This window comes from Hyla sarda, chromosome 8 (assembly GCF_029499605.1).
Source record: "Hyla sarda isolate aHylSar1 chromosome 8, aHylSar1.hap1, whole genome shotgun sequence".
In the NCBI taxonomy this organism is placed as follows: Eukaryota; Metazoa; Chordata; class Amphibia; order Anura; family Hylidae; genus Hyla; species Hyla sarda.
Window position 1 is genome coordinate 116,967,195 of NC_079196.1, and position 21,880 is coordinate 116,989,074.

General features: G+C 43.4%; 13 pseudogenes; all 13 read left to right on the forward strand.

Moving 5' to 3' along the window:
• The first annotated feature begins 437 nt into the window (after positions 1–437).
• Positions 438–703, forward strand: LOC130288336 (U2 spliceosomal RNA; annotated as a pseudogene).
• Positions 704–2,158: 1,455 nt separating this feature from the next.
• On the forward strand, positions 2,159–2,422 carry LOC130286516 (U2 spliceosomal RNA; annotated as a pseudogene).
• A 1,459-nt stretch (positions 2,423–3,881) lies between these two features.
• On the forward strand, positions 3,882–4,147 carry LOC130288337 (U2 spliceosomal RNA; annotated as a pseudogene).
• Positions 4,148–5,582: 1,435 nt separating this feature from the next.
• On the forward strand, positions 5,583–5,846 carry LOC130286527 (U2 spliceosomal RNA; annotated as a pseudogene).
• A 1,473-nt stretch (positions 5,847–7,319) lies between these two features.
• LOC130288177 (U2 spliceosomal RNA) lies at positions 7,320–7,584 on the forward strand (annotated as a pseudogene).
• Positions 7,585–9,102: 1,518 nt separating this feature from the next.
• Positions 9,103–9,369, forward strand: LOC130288722 (U2 spliceosomal RNA; annotated as a pseudogene).
• Positions 9,370–10,851: 1,482 nt separating this feature from the next.
• On the forward strand, positions 10,852–11,115 carry LOC130287072 (U2 spliceosomal RNA; annotated as a pseudogene).
• A 1,460-nt stretch (positions 11,116–12,575) lies between these two features.
• On the forward strand, positions 12,576–12,840 carry LOC130286175 (U2 spliceosomal RNA; annotated as a pseudogene).
• A 1,467-nt stretch (positions 12,841–14,307) lies between these two features.
• On the forward strand, positions 14,308–14,573 carry LOC130289091 (U2 spliceosomal RNA; annotated as a pseudogene).
• A 1,440-nt stretch (positions 14,574–16,013) lies between these two features.
• On the forward strand, positions 16,014–16,283 carry LOC130288664 (U2 spliceosomal RNA; annotated as a pseudogene).
• A 1,472-nt stretch (positions 16,284–17,755) lies between these two features.
• Positions 17,756–18,022, forward strand: LOC130288457 (U2 spliceosomal RNA; annotated as a pseudogene).
• A 1,470-nt stretch (positions 18,023–19,492) lies between these two features.
• On the forward strand, positions 19,493–19,756 carry LOC130287667 (U2 spliceosomal RNA; annotated as a pseudogene).
• A 1,461-nt stretch (positions 19,757–21,217) lies between these two features.
• On the forward strand, positions 21,218–21,482 carry LOC130289573 (U2 spliceosomal RNA; annotated as a pseudogene).
• Positions 21,483–21,880: the final 398 nt, after the last annotated feature.

Genomic DNA, 21,880 nt, shown 5'->3' on the forward strand with positions numbered 1-21,880 from the left:
AATGATGCAGGTTTATACTGTTAATTTTCAGTTTATCGTTACAGTTGGTGTTATTCCATGTCGGAAGGGACGCAGCTACAGCCAGTGGGGTAACTAGAGACAGGCAGGCAGCTATGTGCAACAAAGGTAGGCGTGTTGTTTTCATATGCAGATCTGAAATATTGTCTTATATGCAAGAGGAGGAGTGATGGGGGTTCAGGCAAAAGCCAGGCTATGGATTGCATTGCTAAATGCTCCATCAGAGTGCAATGGTCGCCTGTCCTTTTTTTAAGTGATGATGTGGGTTTAGCCTGTGCTGTATGTATGTATGGGTGGCTGACTGCCACCCACCCAGAGAGTGTATGGGAGGCTGGTTGGCTGCCAGCCTTCCTTCCATTCCTATGAGTAATGTGAGTGCTCATGAAGGGGACATGGTTGGGTCCACCCCTTTCCCGGTTATCCCCTCTAGGCCTTTTGGCTTAGATCAAGTGTAAAAAAAGAAAGGATCTTGCGACAGATCGCATCCTGAGGCACGTTTTTTTTTTTGTGTGAATACTTGCACTTGGGTGACTTGTGAGCACATACTGATACATACGTTCCCTATCTGGGGACCATAAATTAAATGGATTTTTGAGAAAGGGAGCTGATTTGGAAGCTTGCTTCTGTCGCCCTATGCATTGACCCGATGTGGCAGTATCTTCGGGTAGTGAACAGTGCACCACCCCATTCCAGTGTTAAACAAGAAAGATTCTCATTTAATCCTCCGTGGGTGAGAATTTGAGTTTGAGAATTGGAGACCAAAATGATGAGTTGCACTGACTGGTTTATGAACGTCTATTCATTTAGCGTTTTAATGACCATGTTTGCACACTGATTGGTGTAAAAAAATAAAATAAAACTAAATAATAATAATCTAGCACACCTGTGCAGGTTTGACATGACATGACAGGTAGCTGTCTTGTGGGTGGTGCTGAATCCTGTTAAATGACGTGAGGGTCTCATGCCTATACACAAGGGTGTGTCATTGCTGTTGCTTGACCATGCATTGGTTTCTGTGGTCAGTGAATGATAAAAACAAAATTTACCATCCATTGATGGATGGGAAATCCGCCATGAGGCATTTGTTTTTAGAAACTACTGCTCACAACCAATGTTGCAATGGAGTGTCTCCATCTGCTGGTGGTATTGGAAAGGCATTAGTGCTATGACAGGGTCTGAAGAAGAAGAAGAAGAAGAAGAAGAAGACGGAAAAATATATATATAAAAAGAAAAAGAGAGAGAGAGAGAGAGAGACTGACTTAGTGAGCGAGTGAGTGAGAGAGTGAGAGTGAGTGAGAGTGAATGAGTGAGTGAGTGAGTGAGAACAAATGAGTTAAAGCAAGTGAGTGAGAGAGATCGAATGAATGAAAGTCTGAATGACAGAAAGAAAAAAGGATGAAGAAAGAAGCATGAAGAAAAAAAAATGTATATGGAGTTGCTGACATGAGTGCAATCTACAAAGCCGTTGAGGCTGATCCTCATGGGAGGATTATTGCATCAGGACCCTTAGCACTTTTAAAATGCCATTCAATGCCACGGGCTGGATGTAAACTGCAGATGACCATGTTGTGGTAGTTACCATGGATACCCAAGTGATGTGTGAGCTAACACAAAGGCCCAACAGATTCCAAGAAGGCCAGAATCACCAGCGGCACCACCATCGATTGTCAGGTCACCCGGATTCAGCAAATACCAGAGTCCAAAATGATGCAGGTTTATACTGTTAATTTTCAGTTTATCGTTACAGTTGGTGTTATTCCATGTCGGAAGGGACGCAGCTACAGCCAGTGGGGTAACTAGAGACAGGCAGGCAGCTATGTGCAACAAAGGTAGGCGTGTTGTTTTCATATGCAGATCTGAAATATTGTCTTATATGCAAGAGGAGGAGTGATGGGGGTTCAGGCAAAAGCCAGGCTATGGATTGCATTGCTAAATGCTCCATCAGAGTGCAATGGTCGCCTGTCCTTTTTTTAAGTGATGATGTGGGTTTAGCCTGTGCTGTATGTATGTATGGGTGGCTGACTGCCACCCACCCAGAGAGTGTATGGGAGGCTGGTTGGCTGCCAGCCTTCCTTCCATTCCTATGAGTAATGTGAGTGCTCATGAAGGGGACATGGTTGGGTCCACCCCTTTCCCGGTTATCCCCTCTAGGCCTTTTGGCTTAGATCAAGTGTAAAAAAAGAAAGGATCTTGCGACAGATCGCATCCTGAGGCACATTTTTTTGTGTGTGAATACTTGCACTTGGGTGACTTGTGAGCACATACTGATACATACGTTCCCTATCTGGGGACCATACATTAAATGGATTTTTGAGAAAGGGAGCTGATTTGGAAGCTTGCTTCTGTAGCCCTATGCATTGACCCGATGTGGCAGTATCTTCGGGTAGTGAACAGTGCACCACCCCATTCCAGTGTTAAACAAGAAAGATTCTCATTTAATCCTCCGTGGGTGAGAATTTGAGTTTGAGAATTGGAGACCAAAATGATGAGTTGCACTGACTGGTTTATGAACGTCTATTCATTTAGCGTTTTAATGACCATGTTTGCACACTGATTGGTGTAAAAAAATAAAATAAAACTAAATAATAATAATCTAGCACACCTGTGCAGGTTTGACATGACATGACAGGTAGCTGTCTTGTGGGTGGTGCTGAATCCTGTTAAATGACGTGAGGGTCTCATGCCTATACACAAGGGTGTGTCATTGCTGTTGCTTGACCATGCATTGGTTTCTGTGGTCAGTGAATGATAAAAACAAAATTTACCATCCATTGATGGATGGGAAATCCGCCATGAGGCATTTGTTTTTAGAAACTACTGCTCACAACCAATGTTGCAATGGAGTGTCTCCATCTGCTGGTGGTATTGGAAAGGCATTAGTGCTATGACAGGGTCTGAAGAAGAAGAAGAAGAAGAAGAAGACGGAAAAATATATATATAAATAGAAAAAGAGAGAGAGAGACTGACTTAGTGAGCGAGTGAGTGAGAGAGTGAGAGTGAGTGAGAGTGAATGAGTGAGTGAGTGATTGAGTGAGTGAGTGAGTGAGAACAAATGAGTTAAAGCAAGTGAGTGAGAGAGATCGAATGAATGAAAGTCTGAATGACAGAAAGAAAAAAGGATGAAGAAAGAAGCATGAAGAAAAAAAATGTATATGGAGTTGCTGACATGAGTGCAATCTACAAAGCCGTTGAGGCTGATCCTCATGGGAGGATTATTGCACCAGGACCCTTAGCACTTTTAAAATGCCATTCAATGCCACGGGCTAGATGTAAACTGCAGATGACCATGTTGTGGTAGTTACCATGGATACCCAAGTGATGTGTGAGCTAACACAAAGGCCCAACAGATTCCAAGAAGGCCAGAATCACCAGCGGCACCACCATCGATTGTCAGGTCACCCGGATTCAGCAAATACCAGAGTCCAAAATGATGCAGGTTTATACTGTTAATTTTCAGTTTATCGTTACAGTTGGTGTTATTCCATGTCGGAAGGGACGCAGCTACAGCCAGTGGGGTAACTAGAGACAGGCAGGCAGCTATGTGCAACAAAGGTAGGCGTGTTGTTTTCATATGCAGATCTGAAATATTGTCTTATATGCAAGAGGAGGAGTGATGGGGGTTCAGGCAAAAGCCAGGCTATGGATTGCATTGCTAAATGCTCCATCAGAGTGCAATGGTCGCCTGTCCTTTTTTTAAGTGATGATGTGGGTTTAGCCTGTGCTGTATGTATGTATGGGTGGCTGACTGCCACCCACCCAGAGAGTGTATGGGAGGCTGGTTGGCTGCCAGCCTTCCTTCCATTCCTATGAGTAATGTGAGTGCTCATGAAGGGGACATGGTTGGGTCCACCCCTTTCCCGGTTATCCCCTCTAGGCCTTTTGGCTTAGATCAAGTGTAAAAAAAGAAAGGATCTTGCGACAGATCGCATCCTGAGGCACGTTTTTTTTTTTGTGTGAATACTTGCACTTGGGTGACTTGTGAGCACATACTGATACATACGTTCCCTATCTGGGGACCATAAATTAAATGGATTTTTGAGAAAGGGAGCTGATTTGGAAGCTTGCTTCTGTCGCCCTATGCATTGACCCGATGTGGCAGTATCTTCGGGTAGTGAACAGTGCACCACCCCATTCCAGTGTTAAACAAGAAAGATTCTCATTTAATCCTCCGTGGGTGAGAATTTGAGTTTGAGAATTGGAGACCAAAATGATGAGTTGCACTGACTGGTTTATGAACGTCTATTCATTTAGCGTTTTAATGACCATGTTTGCACACTGATTGGTGTAAAAAAATAAAATAAAACTAAATAATAATAATCTAGCACACCTGTGCAGGTTTGACATGACATGACAGGTAGCTGTCTTGTGGGTGGTGCTGAATCCTGTTAAATGACGTGAGGGTCTCATGCCTATACACAAGGGTGTGTCATTGCTGTTGCTTGACCATGCATTGGTTTCTGTGGTCAGTGAATGATAAAAACAAAATTTACCATCCATTGATGGATGGGAAATCCGCCATGAGGCATTTGTTTTTAGAAACTACTGCTCACAACCAATGTTGCAATGGAGTGTCTCCATCTGCTGGTGGTATTGGAAAGGCATTAGTGCTATGACAGGGTCTGAAGAAGAAGAAGAAGAAGAAGAAGAAGACGGAAAAATATATATATAAAAAGAAAAAGAGAGAGAGAGAGAGAGACTGACTTAGTGAGCGAGTGAGTGAGAGAGTGAGAGTGAGTGAGTGAGTGAGAACAAATGAGTTAAAGCAAGTGAGTGAGAGAGATCGAATGAATGAAAGTCTGAATGACAGAAAGAAAAAAGGATGAAGAAAGAAGCATGAAGAAAAAAAAATGTATATGGAGTTGCTGACATGAGTGCAATCTACAAAGCCGTTGAGGCTGATCCTCATGGGAGGATTATTGCATCAGGACCCTTAGCACTTTTAAAATGCCATTCAATGCCACGGGCTGGATGTAAACTGCAGATGACCATGTTGTGGTAGTTACCATGGATACCCAAGTGATGTGTGAGCTAACACAAAGGCCCAACAGATTCCAAGAAGGCCAGAATCACCAGCGGCACCACCATCGATTGTCAGGTCACCCGGATTCAGCAAATACCAGAGTCCAAAATGATGCAGGTTTATACTGTTAATTTTCAGTTTATCGTTACAGTTGGTGTTATTCCATGTCGGAAGGGACGCAGCTACAGCCAGTGGGGTAACTAGAGACAGGCAGGCAGCTATGTGCAACAAAGGTAGGCGTGTTGTTTTCATATGCAGATCTGAAATATTGTCTTATATGCAAGAGGAGGAGTGATGGGGGTTCAGGCAAAAGCCAGGCTATGGATTGCATTGCTAAATGCTCCATCAGAGTGCAATGGTCGCCTGTCCTTTTTTTAAGTGATGATGTGGGTTTAGCCTGTGCTGTATGTATGTATGGGTGGCTGACTGCCACCCACCCAGAGAGTGTATGGGAGGCTGGTTGGCTGCCAGCCTTCCTTCCATTCCTATGAGTAATGTGAGTGCTCATGAAGGGGACATGGTTGGGTCCACCCCTTTCCCGGTTATCCCCTCTAGGCCTTTTGGCTTAGATCAAGTGTAAAAAAAGAAAGGATCTTGCGACAGATCGCATCCTGAGGCACATTTTTTTGTGTGTGAATACTTGCACTTGGGTGACTTGTGAGCACATACTGATACATACGTTCCCTATCTGGGGACCATACATTAAATGGATTTTTGAGAAAGGGAGCTGATTTGGAAGCTTGCTTCTGTAGCCCTATGCATTGACCCGATGTGGCAGTATCTTCGGGTAGTGAACAGTGCACCACCCCATTCCAGTGTTAAACAAGAAAGATTCTCATTTAATCCTCCGTGGGTGAGAATTTGAGTTTGAGAATTGGAGACCAAAATGATGAGTTGCACTGACTGGTTTATGAACGTCTATTCATTTAGCGTTTTAATGACCATGTTTGCACACTGATTGGTGTAAAAAAATAAAATAAAACTAAATAATAATAATCTAGCACACCTGTGCAGGTTTGACATGACATGACAGGTAGCTGTCTTGTGGGTGGTGCTGAATCCTGTTAAATGACGTGAGGGTCTCATGCCTATACACAAGGGTGTGTCATTGCTGTTGCTTGACCATGCATTGGTTTCTGTGGTCAGTGAATGATAAAAACAAAATTTACCATCCATTGATGGATGGGAAATCCGCCATGAGGCATTTGTTTTTAGAAACTGTTGCTCACAACCAATGTTGCAATGGAGTGTCTCCATCTGCTGGTGGTATTGGAAAGGCATTAGTGCTATGACAGGGTCTGAAGAAGAAGAAGAAGAAGAAGAAGAAGACGGAAAAAAATATATATAAAAAGAAAAAGAGAGAGAGAGAGAGAGAGAGACTGACTTAGTGAGCGACTGAGTGAGAGAGTGAGAGTGAGTGAGAGTGAATGAGTGAGTGAGTGATTGAGTGAGTGAGTGAGTGAGAACAAATGAGTTAAAGCAAGTGAGTGAGAGAGATCGAATGAATGAAAGTCTGAATGACAGAAAGAAAAAAGGATGAAGAAAGAAGCATGAAGAAAAAAAAATGTATATGGAGTTGCTGACATGAGTGCAATCTACAAAGCCGTTGAGGCTGATCCTCATGGGAGGATTATTGCACCAGGACCCTTAGCACTTTTAAAATGCCATTCAATGCCACGGGCTAGATGTAAACTGCAGATGACCATGTTGTGGTAGTTACCATGGATACCCAAGTGATGTGTGAGCTAACACATAGGCCCAACAGATTCCAAGAAGGCCAGAATCACCAGCGGCACCACCATCGATTGTCAGGTCACCCGGATTCAGCAAATACCAGAGTCCAAAATGATGCAGGTTTATACTGTTAATTTTCAGTTTATCGTTACAGTTGGTGTTATTCCATGTCGGAAGGGACGCAGCTACAGCCAGTGGGGTAACTAGAGACAGGCAGGCAGCTATGTGCAACAAAGGTAGGCGTGTTGTTTTCATATGCAGATCTGAAATATTGTCTTATATGCAAGAGGAGGAGTGATGGGGGTTCAGGCAAAAGCCAGGCTATGGATTGCATTGCTAAATGCTCCATCAGAGTGCAATGGTCGCCTGTCCTTTTTTTAAGTGATGATGTGGGTTTAGCCTGTGCTGTATGTATGTATGGGTGGCTGACTGCCACCCACCCAGAAAGTGTATGGGAGGCTGGTTGGCTGCCAGCCTTCCTTCCATTCCTATGAGTAATGTGAGTGCTCATGAAGGGGACATGGTTGGGTCCACCCCTTTCCCGGTTATCCCCTCTAGGCCTTTTGGCTTAGATCAAGTGTAAAAAAAGAAAGGATCTTGCGACAGATCGCATCCTGAGGCACATTTTTTTTTTGTGTGAATACTTGCACTTGGGTGACTTGTGAGCACATACTGATACATACGTTCCCTATCTGGGGACCATAAATTAAATGGATTTTTGAGAAAGGGAGCTGATTTGGAAGCTTGCTTCTGTCGCCCTATGCATTGACCCGATGTGGCAGTATCTTCGGGTAGTGAACAGTGCACCACCCCATTCCAGTGTTAAACAAGAAAGATTCTCATTTAATCCTCCGTGGGTGAGAATTTGAGTTTGAGAATTGGAGACCAAAATGATGAGTTGCACTGACTGGTTTATGAACGTCTATTCATTTAGCGTTTTAATGACCATGTTTGCACACTGATTGGTGTAAAAAAATAAAATAAAACTAAATAATAATAATCTAGCACACCTGTGCAGGTTTGACATGACATGACAGGTAGCTGTCTTGTGGGTGGTGCTGAATCCTGTTAAATGACGTGAGGGTCTCATGCCTATACACAAGGGTGTGTCATTGCTGTTGCTTGACCATGCATTGGTTTCTGTGGTCAGTGAATGATAAAAACAAAATTTACCATCCATTGATGGATGGGAAATCCGCCATGAGGCATTTGTTTTTAGAAACTGTTGCTCACAACCAATGTTGCAATGGAGTGTCTCCATCTGCTGGTGGTATTGGAAAGGCATTAGTGCTATGACAGGGTCTGAAGAAGAAGAAGAAGAAGAAGAAGAAGAAGAAGAAGAAGAAGAAGAAGAAGAAGAAGAAAAAGAAGACGGAAAAAAATATATATAAAAAGAAAAAGAGAGAGAGAGAGAGAGAGAGAGACTGAATTAGTGAGCGACTGAGTGAGAGAGTGAGAGTGAGTGAGAGTGAATGAGTGAGTGAGTGATTGAGTGAGTGAGTGAGTGAGTGAGAACAAATGAGTTAAAGCAAGTGAGTGAGAGAGATCGAATGAATGAAAATCTGAATGACAGAAAGAAAAAAGGATGAAGAAAGAAGCATGAAGAAAAAAAAATGTATATGGAGTTGCTGACATGAGTGCAATCTACAAAGCCGTTGAGGCTGATCCTCATGGGAGGATTATTGCACCAGGACCCTTAGCACTTTTAAAATGCCATTCAATGCCACGGGCTAGATGTAAACTGCAGATGACCATGTTGTGGTAGTTACCATGGATACCCAAGTGATGTGTGAGCTAACACATAGGCCCAACAGATTCCAAGAAGGCCAGAATCACCAGCGGCACCACCATCGATTGTCAGGTCACCCGGATTCAGCAAATACCAGAGTCCAAAATGATGCAGGTTTATACTGTTAATTTTCAGTTTATCGTTACAGTTGGTGTTATTCCATGTCGGAAGGGACGCAGCTACAGCCAGTGGGGTAACTAGAGACAGGCAGGCAGCTATGTGCAACAAAGGTAGGCGTGTTGTTTTCATATGCAGATCTGAAATATTGTCTTATATGCAAGAGGAGGAGTGATGGGGGTTCAGGCAAAAGCCAGGCTATGGATTGCATTGCTAAATGCTCCATCAGAGTGCAATGGTCGCCTGTCCTTTTTTTAAGTGATGATGTGGGTTTAGCCTGTGCTGTATGTATGTATGGGTGGCTGACTGCCACCCACCCAGAGAGTGTATGGGAGGCTGGTTGGCTGCCAGCCTTCCTTCCATTCCTATGAGTAATGTGAGTGCTCATGAAGGGGACATGGTTGGGTCCACCCCTTTCCTGGTTATCCCCTCTAGGCCTTTTGGCTTAGATCAAGTGTAAAAAAAGAAAGGATCTTGCGACAGATCGCATCCCGAGGCACGTTTTTTTTTTTTGTGTGAATACTTGCACTTGGGTGACTTGTGAGCACATACTGATACATACGTTCCCTAACTGGGGACCATAAATTAAATGGATTTTTGAGAAAGGGAGCTGATTTGGAAGCTTGCTTCTGTCGCCCTATGCATTGACCCGATGTGGCAGTATCTTCGGGTAGTGAACAGTGCACCACCCCATTCCAGTGTTAAACAAGAAAGATTCTCATTTAATCCTCCGTGGGTGAGAATTTGAGTTTGAGAATTGGAGACCAAAATGATGAGTTGCACTGACTGGTTTATGAACGTCTATTCATATAGCGTTTTAATGACCATGTTTGCACACTGATTGGTGTAAAAAAATAAAATAAAACTAAATAATAATAATCTAGCACACCTGTGCAGGTTTGACATGACATGACAGGTAGCTGTCTTGTGGGTGGTGCTGAATCCTGTTAAATGACGTGAGGGTCTCATGCCTATACACAAGGGTGTGTCATTGCTGTTGCTTGACCATGCATTGGTTTCTGTGGTCAGTGAATGATAAAAACAAAATTTACCATCCATTGATGGATGGGAAATCCGCCATGAGGCATTTGTTTTTAGAAACTGCTGCTCACAACCAATGTTGCAATGGAGTGTCTCCATCTGCTTGTGGTATTGGAAAGGCATTAGTGCTATGACAGGGTCTGAAGAAGAAGAAGAAGAAGAAGAAGAAGAAGAAGAAGACGGAAAAAAATATATATAAAAAGAAAAAGAGAGAGAGAGAGAGAGAGAGACTGACTTAGTGAGCGAGTGAGTGAGAGAGTGAGAGTGAGTGAGAGTGAATGAGTGAGTGAGTGATTGAGTGAGTGAGTGAGTGAGAACAAATGAGTTAAAGCAAGTGAGTGAGAGAGATCGAATGAATGAAAGTCTGAATGACAGAAAGAAAAAAGGATGAAGAAAGAAGCATGAAGAAAAAAAAATGTATATGGAGTTGCAGACATGAGTGCAATCTACAAAGCCGTTGAGGCTGATCCTCATGGGAGGATTATTGCACCAGGACCCTTAGCACTTTTAAAATGCCATTCAATGCCACGGGCTAGATGTAAACTGCAGATGACCATGTTGTGGTAGTTACCATGGATACCCAAGTGATGTGTGAGCTAACACATAGGCCCAACAGATTCCAAGAAGGCCAGAATCACCAGCGGCACCACCATCGATTGTCAGGTCACCCGGATTCAGCAAATACCAGAGTCCAAAATGATGCAGGTTTATACTGTTAATTTTCAGTTTATCGTTACAGTTGGTGTTATTCCATGTCGGAAGGGACGCAGCTACAGCCAGTGGGGTAACTAGAGACAGGCAGGCAGCTATGTGCAACAAAGGTAGGCGTGTTGTTTTCATATGCAGATCTGAAATATTGTCTTATATGCAAGAGGAGGAGTGATGGGGGTTCAGGCAAAAGCCAGGCTATGGATTGCATTGCTAAATGCTCCATCAGAGTGCAATGGTCGCCTGTCCTTTTTTTAAGTGATGATGTGGGTTTAGCCTGTGCTGTATGTATGTATGGGTGGCTGACTGCCACCCACCCAGAGAGTGTATGGGAGGCTGGTTGGCTGCCAGCCTTCCTTCCATTCCTATGAGTAATGTGAGTGCTCATGAAGGGGACATGGTTGGGTCCACCCCTTTCCCGGTTATCCCCTCTAGGCCTTTTGGCTTAGATCAAGTGTAAAAAAAGAAAGGATCTTGCGACAGATCGCATCCTGAGGCACGTTTTTTTTTGTGTGAATACTTGCACTTGGGTGACTTGTGAGCACATACTGATACATACGTTCCCTATCTGGGGACCATAAATTAAATGGATTTTTGAGAAAGGGAGCTGATTTGGAAGCTTGCTTCTGTCGCCCTATGCATTGACCCGATGTGGCAGTATCTTCGGGTAGTGAACAGTGCACCACCCCATTCCAGTGTTAAACAAGAAAGATTCTCATTTAATCCTCCGTGGGTGAGAATTTGAGTTTGAGAATTGGAGACCAAAATGATGAGTTGCACTGACTGGTTTATGAACGTCTATTCATTTAGCGTTTTAATGACCATGTTTGCACACTGATTGGTGTAAAAAAATAAAATAAAACTAAATAATAATAATCTAGCACACCTGTGCAGGTTTGACATGACATGACAGGTAGCTGTCTTGTGGGTGGTGCTGAATCCTGTTAAATGACATGAGGGTCTCATGCCTATACACAAGGGTGTGTCATTGCTGTTGCTTGACCATGCATTGGTTTCTGTGGTCAGTGAATGATAAAAACAAAATTTACCATCCATTGATGGATGGGAAATCCGCCATGAGGCATTTGTTTTTAGAAACTGCTGCTCACAACCAATGTTGCAATGGAGTGTCTCCATCTGCTGGTGGTATTGGAAAGGCATTAGTGCTATGACAGGGTCTGAAGAAGAATAAGAAGAAGAAGAAGACGGAAAAAAATATATATAAAAAGAAAAAGAGAGAGAGAGAGAGACTGACTTAGTGAGCGAGTGAGTGAGAGAGTGAGAGTGAGTGAGAGTGAATGAGTGAGTGAGTGATTGAGTGAGTGAGTGAGAACAAATGAGTTAAAGCAAGTGAGTGAGAGAGATCGAATGAATGAAAGTCTGAATGACAGAAAGAAAAAAGGATGAAGAAAGAAGCATGAAGAAAAAAAAATGTATATGGAGTTGCTGACATGAGTGCAATCTACAAAGCCGTTGAGGCTGATCCTCATGGGAGGATTATTGCACCAGGACCCTTAGCACTTTTAAAATGCCATTCAATGCCACGGGCTAGATGTAAACTGCAGATGACCATGTTGTGGTAGTTACCATGGATACCCAAGTGATGTGTGAGCTAACACATAGGCCCAACAGATTCCAAGAAGGCCAGAATCACCAGCGGCACCACCATCGATTGTCAGGTCACCCGGATTCAGCAAATACCAGAGTCCAAAATGATGCAGGTTTATACTGTTAATTTTCAGTTTATCGTTACAGTTGGTGTTATTCCATGTCGGAAGGGACGCAGCTACAGCCAGTGGGGTAACTAGAGACAGGCAGGCAGCTATGTGCAACAAAGGTAGGCGTGTTGTTTTCATATGCAGATCTGAAATATTGTCTTATATGCAAGAGGAGGAGTGATGGGGGTTCAGGCAAAAGCCAGGCTATGGATTGCATTGCTAAATGCTCCATCAGAGTGCAATGGTCGCCTGTCCTTTTTTTAAGTGATGATGTGGGTTTAGCCTTTGCTGTATATATGTATGGGTGGCTGACTGCCACCCACCCAGAGAGTGTATGGGAGGCTGGTTGGCTGCCAGCCTTTCTTCCATTCCTATGAGTAATGTGAGTGCTCATGAAGGGGACATGGTTGGGTCCACCCCTTTCCCGGTTATCCCCTCTAGGCCTTTTGGCTTAGATCAAGTGTAAAAAATGAAAGGATCTTGCGACAGATCGCATCCTGAGGCACATTTTTTTTTTGTGTGAATACTTGCACTTGGGTGACTTGTGAGCACATACTGATACATACGTTCCCTATCTGGGGACCATAAATTAAATGGATTTTTGAGAAAGGGAGCTGATTTGGAAGCTTGCTTCTGTCGCCCTATGCATTGACCCGATGTGGCAGTATCTTCGGGTAGTGAACAGTGCACCACCCCATTTCAGTGTTAAACAAGAAAGATTCTCATTTAATCCTCCGTGGGTGAGAATTTGAGTTTGAGAATTGGAGACCAAAATGATGAGTTGCACTGACTGGTTTATGAACGTCTATTCATTTAGCGTTTTAATGACCATGTTTGCACACTGATTGGTGTAAAAAAATAAAATAAAACTAAATAATAATAATCTAGCACACCTGTGCAGGTTTGACATGACATGACAGGTAGCTGTCTTGTGGGTGGTGCTGAATCCTGTTAAATGACGTGAGGGTCTCATGCCTATACACAAGGGTGTGTCATTGCTGTTGCTTGACCATGCATTGGTTTCTGTGGTCAGTGAATGATAAAAACAAAATTTACCATCCATTGATGGATGGGAAATCCGCCATGAGGCATTTGTTTTTAGAAACTGTTGCTCACAACCAATGTTGCAATGGAGTGTCTCCATCTGCTGGTGGTATTGGAAAGGCATTAGTGCTATGACAGGGTCTGAAGAAGAAGAAGAAGAAGAAGACGGAAAAAAATATATATAAAAAGAAAAAGAGAGAGAGAGAGAGAGAGAGACTGACTTAGTGAGCGACTGAGTGAGAGAGTGAGAGTGAGTGAGAGTGAATGAGTGAGTGAGTGATTGAGTGAGTGAGTGAGTGAGAACAAATGAGTTAAAGCAAGTGAGTGAGAGAGATCGAATGAATGAAAGTCTGAATGACAGAAAGAAAAAAGGATGAAGAAAGAAGCATGAAGAAAAAAAAATGTATATGGAGTTGCTGACATGAGTGCAATCTACAAAGCCGTTGAGGCTGATCCTCATGGGAGGATTATTGCACCAGGACCCTTAGCACTTTTAAAATGCCATTCAATGCCACGGACTAGATGTAAACTGCAGATGACCATGTTGTGGTAGTTACCATGGATACCCAAGTGATGTGTGAGCTAACACATAGGCCCAACAGATTCCAAGAAGGCCAGAATCACCAGCGGCACCACCATCGATTGTCAGGTCACCCGGATTCAGCAAATACCAGAGTCCAAAATGATGCAGGTTTATACTGTTAATTTTCAGTTTATCGTTACAGTTGGTGTTATTCCATGTCGGAAGGGACGCAGCTACAGCCAGTGGGGTAACTAGAGACAGGCAGGCAGCTATGTGCTACAAAGGTAGGCGTGTTGTTTTCATATGCAGATCTGAAATATTGTCTTATATGCAAGAGGAGGAGTGATGGGGGTTCAGGCAAAAGCCAGGCTATGGATTGCATTGCTAAATGCTCCATCAGAGTGCAATGGTCGCCTGTCCTTTTTTTAAGTGATGATGTGGGTTTAGCCTGTGCTGTATGTATGTATGGGTGGCTGACTGCCACCCACCCAGAAAGTGTATGGGAGGCTGGTTGGCTGCCAGCCTTCCTTCCATTCCTATGAGTAATGTGAGTGCTCATGAAGGGGACATGGTTGGGTCCACCCCTTTCCCGGTTATCCCCTCTATGCCTTTTGGCTTAGATCAAGTGTAAAAAAAGAAAGGATCTTGCGACAGATCGCATCCTGAGGCACGTTTTTTTTTTTGTGTGAATACTTGCACTTGGGTGACTTGTGAGCACATACTGATACATACGTTCCCTATCTGGGGACCATAAATTAAATGGATTTTTGAGAAAGGGAGCTGATTTGGAAGCTTGCTTCTGTCGCCCTATGCATTGACCCGATGTGGCAGTATCTTCGGGTAGTGAACAGTGCACCACCCCATTCCAGTGTTAAACAAGAAAGATTCTCATTTAATCCTCCGTGGGTGAGAATTTGAGTTTGAGAATTGGAGACCAAAATGATGAGTTGCACTGACTGGTTTATGAACGTCTATTCATTTAGCGTTTTAATGACCATGTTTGCACACTGATTGGTGTAAAAAAATAAAATAAAACTAAATAATAATAATCTAGCACACCTGTGCAGGTTTGACATGACATGACAGGTAGCTGTCTTGTGGGTGGTGCTGAATCCTGTTAAATGACGTGAGGGTCTCATGCCTATACACAAGGGTGTGTCATTGCTGTTGCTTGACCATGCATTTGTTTCTGTGGTCAGTGAATGATAAAAACAAAATTTACCATCCGCCATGAGGCATTTGTTTTTAGAAACTGCTGCTCACAACCAATGTTGCAATGGAGTGTCTCCATCTGCTGGTGGTATTGGAAAGGCATTAGTGCTATGACAGGGTCTGAAGAAGAAGAAGAAGACGGAAAAAAATATATATAAAAAGAAAAAGAGAGAGAGAGAGAGACTGACTTAGTGAGCGAGTGAGTGAGAGAGTGAGAGTGAGTGAGAGTGAATGAGTGAGTGAGTGATTGAGTGAGTGAGTGAGTGAGTGAGAACAAACGAGTTAAAGCAAGTGAGTGAGAGAGATCGAATGAATGAAAGTCTGAATGACAGAAAGAAAAAAGAATGAAGAAAGAAGCATGAAGAAAAAAAAATGTATATGGAGTTGCTGACATGAGTGCAATCTACAAAGCCGTTGAGGCTGATCCTCATGGGAGGATTATTGCACCAGGACCCTTAGCACTTTTAAAATGCCATTCAATGCCACGGGCTAGATGTAAACTGCAGATGACCATGTTGTGGTAGTTACCATGGATACCCAAGTGATGTGTGAGCTAACACATAGGCCCAACAGATTCCAAGAAGGCCAGAATCACCAGCGGCACCACCATCGATTGTCAGGTCACCCGGATTCAGCAAATACCAGAGTCCAAAATGATGCAGGTTTATACTGTTAATTTTCAGTTTATCGTTACAGTTGGTGTTATTCCATGTCGGAAGGGACCCAGCTACAGCCAGTGGGGTAACTAGAGACAGGCAGGCAGCTATGTGCAACAAAGGTAGGCGTGTTGTTTTCATATGCAGATCTGAAATATTGTCTTGTATGCAAGAGGAGGAGTGATGGGGGTTCAGGCAAAAGCCAGGCTATGGATTGCATTGCTAAATGCTCCATCAGAGTGCAATGGTCGCCTGTCCTTTTTTTAAGTGATGATGTGGGTTTAGCCTGTGCTGTATGTATGTATGGGTGGCTGACTGCCACCCACCCAGAGAGTGTATGGGAGGCTGGTTGGCTGCCAGCCTTCCTTCCATTCCTATGAGTAATGTGAGTGCTCATGAAGGGGACATGGTTGGGTCCACCCCTTTCCCGGTTATCCCCTCTAGGCCTTTTGGCTTAGATCAAGTGTAAAAAAAGAAAGGATCTTGCGACAGATCGCATCCTGAGGCATGTTTTTTTTTTTTTTTGTGTGAATACTTGCACTTGGGTGACTTGTGAGCACATACTGATACATACGTTCCCTATCTGGGGACCATAAATTAAATGGATTTTTGAGAAAGGGAGCTGATTTGGAAGCTTGCTTCTGTCGCCCTATGCATTGACCCGATGTGGCAGTATCTTCGGGTAGTGAACAGTGCACCACCCCATTCCAGTGTTAAACAAGAAAGATTCTCATTTAATCCTCCGTGGGTGAGAATTTGAGTTTGAGAATTGGAGACCAAAATGATGAGTTGCACTGACTGGTTTATGAACGTCTATTCATTTAGCGTTTTAATGACCATGTTTGCACACTGATTGGTGTAAAAAAATAAAATAAAACTAAATAATAATAATCTAGCACACCTGTGCAGGTTTGACATGACATGACAGGTAGCTGTCTTGTGGGTGGTGCTGAATCCTGTTAAATGACGTGAGGGTCTCATGCCTATACACAAGGGTGTGTCATTGCTGTTGCTTGACCATGCATTGGTTTCTGTGGTCAGTGAATGATAAAAACAAAATTTACCATCCATTGATGGATGGGAAATCCGCCATGAGGCATTTGTTTTTAGAAACTGCTGCTCACAACCAATGTTGCAATGGAGTGTCTCCATCTGCTGGTGGTATTGGAAAGGCATTAGTGCTATGACAGGGTCTGAAGAAGAAGAAGAAGAAGAAGAAGACGGAAAAAAATATATATAAAAAGAAAAAGAGAGAGACAGAGAGACTGACTTAGTGAGCGAGTGAGTGAGAGAGTGAGAGTGAGTGAGAATGAATGAGTGAGTGAGTGATTGATTGATTGAGTGAGTGAGTGAGTGAGAACAAATGAGTTAAAGCAAGTGAGTGAGAGAGATCGAATGAATGAAAGTCTGAATGACAGAAAGAAAAAAGGATGAAGAAAGAAGCATGAAGAAAAAAAAATGTATATGGAGTTGCTGACATGAGTGCAATCTACAAAGCCATTGAGGCTGATCCTCATGGGAGGATTATTGCACCAGGACCCTTAGCACTTTTAAAATGCCATTCAATGCCACGGGCTAGATGTAAACTGCAGATGACCATGTTGTGGTAGTTACCATGGATACCCAAGTGATGTGTGAGCTAACACATAGGCCCAACAGATTCCAAGAAGGCCAGAATCACCAGCGGCACCACCATCGATTGTCAGGTCACCCGGATTCAGCAAATACCAGAGTCCAAAATGATGCAGGTTTATACTGTTAATTTTCAGTTTATCGTTACAGTTGGTGTTATTCCATGTCGGAAGGGACGCAGCTACAGCCAGTGGGGTAACTAGAGACAGGCAGGCAGCTATGTGCAACAAAGGTAGGCGTGTTGTTTTCATATGCAGATCTGAAATATTGTCTTATATGCAAGAGGAGGAGTGATGGGGGTTCAGGCAAAAGCCAGGCTATGGATTGCATTGCTAAATGCTCCATCAGAGTGCAATGGTCGCCTGTCCTTTTTTTAAGTGATGATGTGGGTTTAGCCTGTGCTGTATGTATGTATGGGTGGCTGACTGCCACCCACCCAGAGAGTGTATGGGAGGCTGGTTGGCTGCCAGCCTTCCTTCCATTCCTATGAGTAATGTGAGTGCTCATGAAGGGGACATGGTTGGGTCCACCCCTTTCCCGGTTATCCCCTCTAGGCCTTTTGGCTTAGATCAAGTGTAAAAAAAGAAAGGATCTTGCGACAGATCGCATCCTGAGGCATGTTTTTTTTTTTTGTGTGAATACTTGCACTTGGGTGACTTGTGAGCACATACTGATACATACGTTCCCTATCTGGGGACCATAAATTAAATGGATTTTTGAGAAAGGGAGCTGATTTGGAAGCTTGCTTCTGTCGCCCTATGCATTGACCCGATGTGGCAGTATCTTCGGGTAGTGAACAGTGCACCACCCCATTCCAGTGTTAAACAAGAAAGATTCTCATTTGATCCTCCGTGGGTGAGAATTTGAGTTTGAGAATTGGAGACCAAAATGATGAGTTGCACTGACTGGTTTATGAACGTCTATTCATTTAGCTTTTTAATGACCATGTTTGCACACTGATTGGTGTAAAAAAATAAAATAAAACTAAATAATAATAATCTAGCACACCTGTGCAGGTTTGACATGACATGACAGGTAGCTGTCTTGTGGGTGGTGCTGAATCCTGTTAAATGACGTGAGGGTCTCATGCCTATACACAAGGGTGTGTCATTGCTGTTGCTTGACCATGCATTGGTTTCTGTGGTCAGTGAATGATAAAAACAAAATTTACCATCCATTGATGGATGGGAAATCCGCCATGAGGCATTTGTTTTTAGAAACTGCTGCTCACAACCAATGTTGCAATGGAGTGTCTCCATCTGCTGGTGGTATTGGAAAGGCATTAGTGCTATGACAGGGTCTGAAGAAGAAGAAGAAGAAGAAGAAGACGGAAAAAAATATATATAAAAAGAAAAAGAGAGAGAGAGAGAGAGACTGACTTAGTGAGCGAGTGAGTGAGAGAGTGAGAGTGAGTGAGAGTGAATGAGCGAGTGAGTGATTGAGTGAGTGAGTGAGTGAGTGAGAACAAACGAGTTAAAGCAAGTGAGTGAGAGAGATCGAATGAATGAAAGTCTGAATGACAGAAAGAAAAAAGGATGAAGAAAGAAGCATGAAGAAAAAAAAATGTATATGGAGTTGCTGACATGAGTGCAATCTACAAAGCCGTTGAGGCTGATCCTCATGGGAGGATTATTGCACCAGGACCCTTAGCACTTTTAAAATGCCATTCAATGCCACGGGCTAGATGTAAACTGCAGATGACCATGTTGTGGTAGTTACCATGGATACCCAAGTGATGTGTGAGCTAACACATAGGCCCAACAGATTCCAAGAAGGCCAGAATCACCAGCGGCACCACCATCGATTGTCAGGTCACCCGGATTCAGCAAATACCAGAGTCCAAAATGATGCAGGTTTATACTGTTAATTTTCAGTTTATCGTTACAGTTGGTGTTATTCCATGTCGGAAGGGACGCAGCTACAGCCAGTGGGGTAACTAGAGACAGGCAGGCAGCTATGTGCAACAAAGGTAGGCGTGTTGTTTTCATATGCAGATCTGAAATATTGTCTTATATGCAAGAGGAGGAGTGATGGGGGTTCAGGCAAAAGCCAGGCTATGGATTGCATTGCTAAATGCTCCATCAGAGTGCAATGGTCGCCTGTCCTTTTTTTAAGTGATGATGTGGGTTTAGCCTGTGCTGTATGTATGTATGGGTGGCTGACTGCCACCCACCCAGAAAGTGTATGGGAGGCTGGTTGGCTGCCAGCCTTCCTTCCATTCCTATGAGTAATGTGAGTGCTCATGAAGGGGACATGGTTGGGTCCACTCCTTTCCCGGTTATCCCCTCTAGGCCTTTTGGCTTAGATCAAGTGTAAAAAAAGAAAGGATCTTGCGACAGATCGCATCCTGAGGCATGTTTTTTTTTGTGTGAATACTTGCACTTGGGTGACTTGTGAGCACATACTGATACATACGTTCCCTATCTGGGGACCATAAATTAAATGGATTTTTGAGAAAGGGAGCTGATTTGGAAGCTTGCTTCTGTCGCCCTATGCATTGACCCGATGTGGCAGTATCTTCGGGTAGTGAACAGTGCACCACCCCATTCCAGTGTTAAACAAGAAAGATTCTCATTTAATCCTCCGTGGGTGAGAATTTGAGTTTGAGAATTGGAGACCAAAATGATGAGTTGCACTGACTGGTTTATGAACGTCTATTCATTTAGCGTTTTAATGACCATGTTTGCACACTGATTGGTGTAAAAAAATAAAATAAAACTAAATAATAATAATCTAGCACACCTGTGCAGGTTTGACATGACATGACAGGTAGCTGTCTTGTGGGTGGTGCTGAATCCTGTTAAATGACGTGAGGGTCTCATGCCTATACACAAGGGTGTGTCATTGCTGTTGCTTGACCATGCATTGGTTTCTGTGGTCAGTGAATGATAAAAACAAAATTTACCATCCATTGATGGATGGGAAATCCGCCATGAGGCATTTGTTTTTAGAAACTGCTGCTCACAACCAATGTTGCAATGGAGTGTCTCCATCTGCTGGTGGTATTGGAAAGGCATTAGTGCTATGACAGGGTCTGAAGAAGAAGAAGAAGACGGAAAAAAATATATATAAAAAGAAAAAGAGAGAGAGAGAGAGAGACTGACTTAGTGAGCGAGTGAGTGAGAGAGTGAGAGTGAGTGAGAGTGAATGAGTGAGTGAGTGATTGAGTGAGTGAGTGAGTGAGTGAGAACAAACGAGTTAAAGCAAGTGAGTGAGAGAGATCGAATGAATGAAAGTCTGAATGACAGAAAGAAAAAAGGATGAAGAAAGAAGCATGAAGAAAAAAAAATGTATATGGAGTTGCTGACATGAGTGCAATCTACAAAGCCGTTGAGGCTGATCCTCATGGGAGGATTATTGCACCAGGACCCTTAGCACTTTTAAAATGCCATTCAATGCCACGGGCTAGATGTAAACTGCAGATGACCATGTTGTGGTAGTTACCATGGATACCCAAGTGATGTGTGAGCTAACACATAGGCCCAACAGATTCCAAGAAGGCCAGAATCACCAGCGGCACCACCATCGATTGTCAGGTCACCCGGATTCAGCAAATACCAGAGTCCAAAATGATGCAGGTTTATACTGTTAATTTTCAGTTTATCGTTACAGTTGGTGTTATTCCATGTCGGAAGGGACGCAGCTACAGCCAGTGGGGTAACTAGAGACAGGCAGGCAGCTATGTGCAACAAAGGTAGGCGTGTTGTTTTCATATGCAGATCTGAAATATTGTCTTATATGCAAGAGGAGGAGTGATGGGGGTTCAGGCAAAAGCCAGGCTATGGATTGCATTGCTAAATGCTCCATCAGAGTGCAATGGTCGCCTGTCCTTTTTTTAAGTGATGATGTGGGTTTAGCCTGTGCTGTATGTATGTATGGGTGGCTGACTGCCACCCACCCAGAAAGTGTATGGGAGGCTGGTTGGCTGCCAGCCTTCCTTCCATTCCTATGAGTAATGTGAGTGCTCATGAAGGGGACATGGTTGGGTCCACCCCTTTCCCGGTTATCCCCTCTAGGCCTTTTGGCTAAGATCAAGTGTAAAAAAAGAAAGGATCTTGCGACAGATCGCATCCTGAGGCATGTTTTTTTTTTGTGTGAATACTTGCACTTGGGTGACTTGTGAGCACATACTGATACATACGTTCCCTATCTGGGGACCATAAATTAAATGGATTTTTGAGAAAGGGAGCTGATTTGGAAGCTTGCTTCTGTCGCCCTATGCATTGACCCGATGTGGCAGTATCTTCGGGTAGTGAACAGTGCACCACCCCATTCCAGTGTTAAACAAGAAAGATTCTCATTTAATCCTCCGTGGGTGAGAATTTGAGTTTGAGAATTGGAGACCAAAATGATGAGTTGCACTGACTGGTTTATGAACGTCTATTCATTTAGCTTTTTAATGACCATGTTTGCACACTGATTGGTGTAAAAAAATAAAATAAAACTAAATAATAATAATCTAGCACACCTGTGCAGGTTTGACATGACATGACAGGTAGCTGTCTTGTGGGTGGTGCTGAATCCTGTTAAATGACGTGAGGGTCTCATGCCTATACACAAGGGTGTGTCATTGCTGTTGCTTGACCATGCATTGGTTTCTGTGGTCAGTGAATGATAAAAACAAAATTTACCATCCATTGATGGATGGGAAATCCGCCATGAGGCATT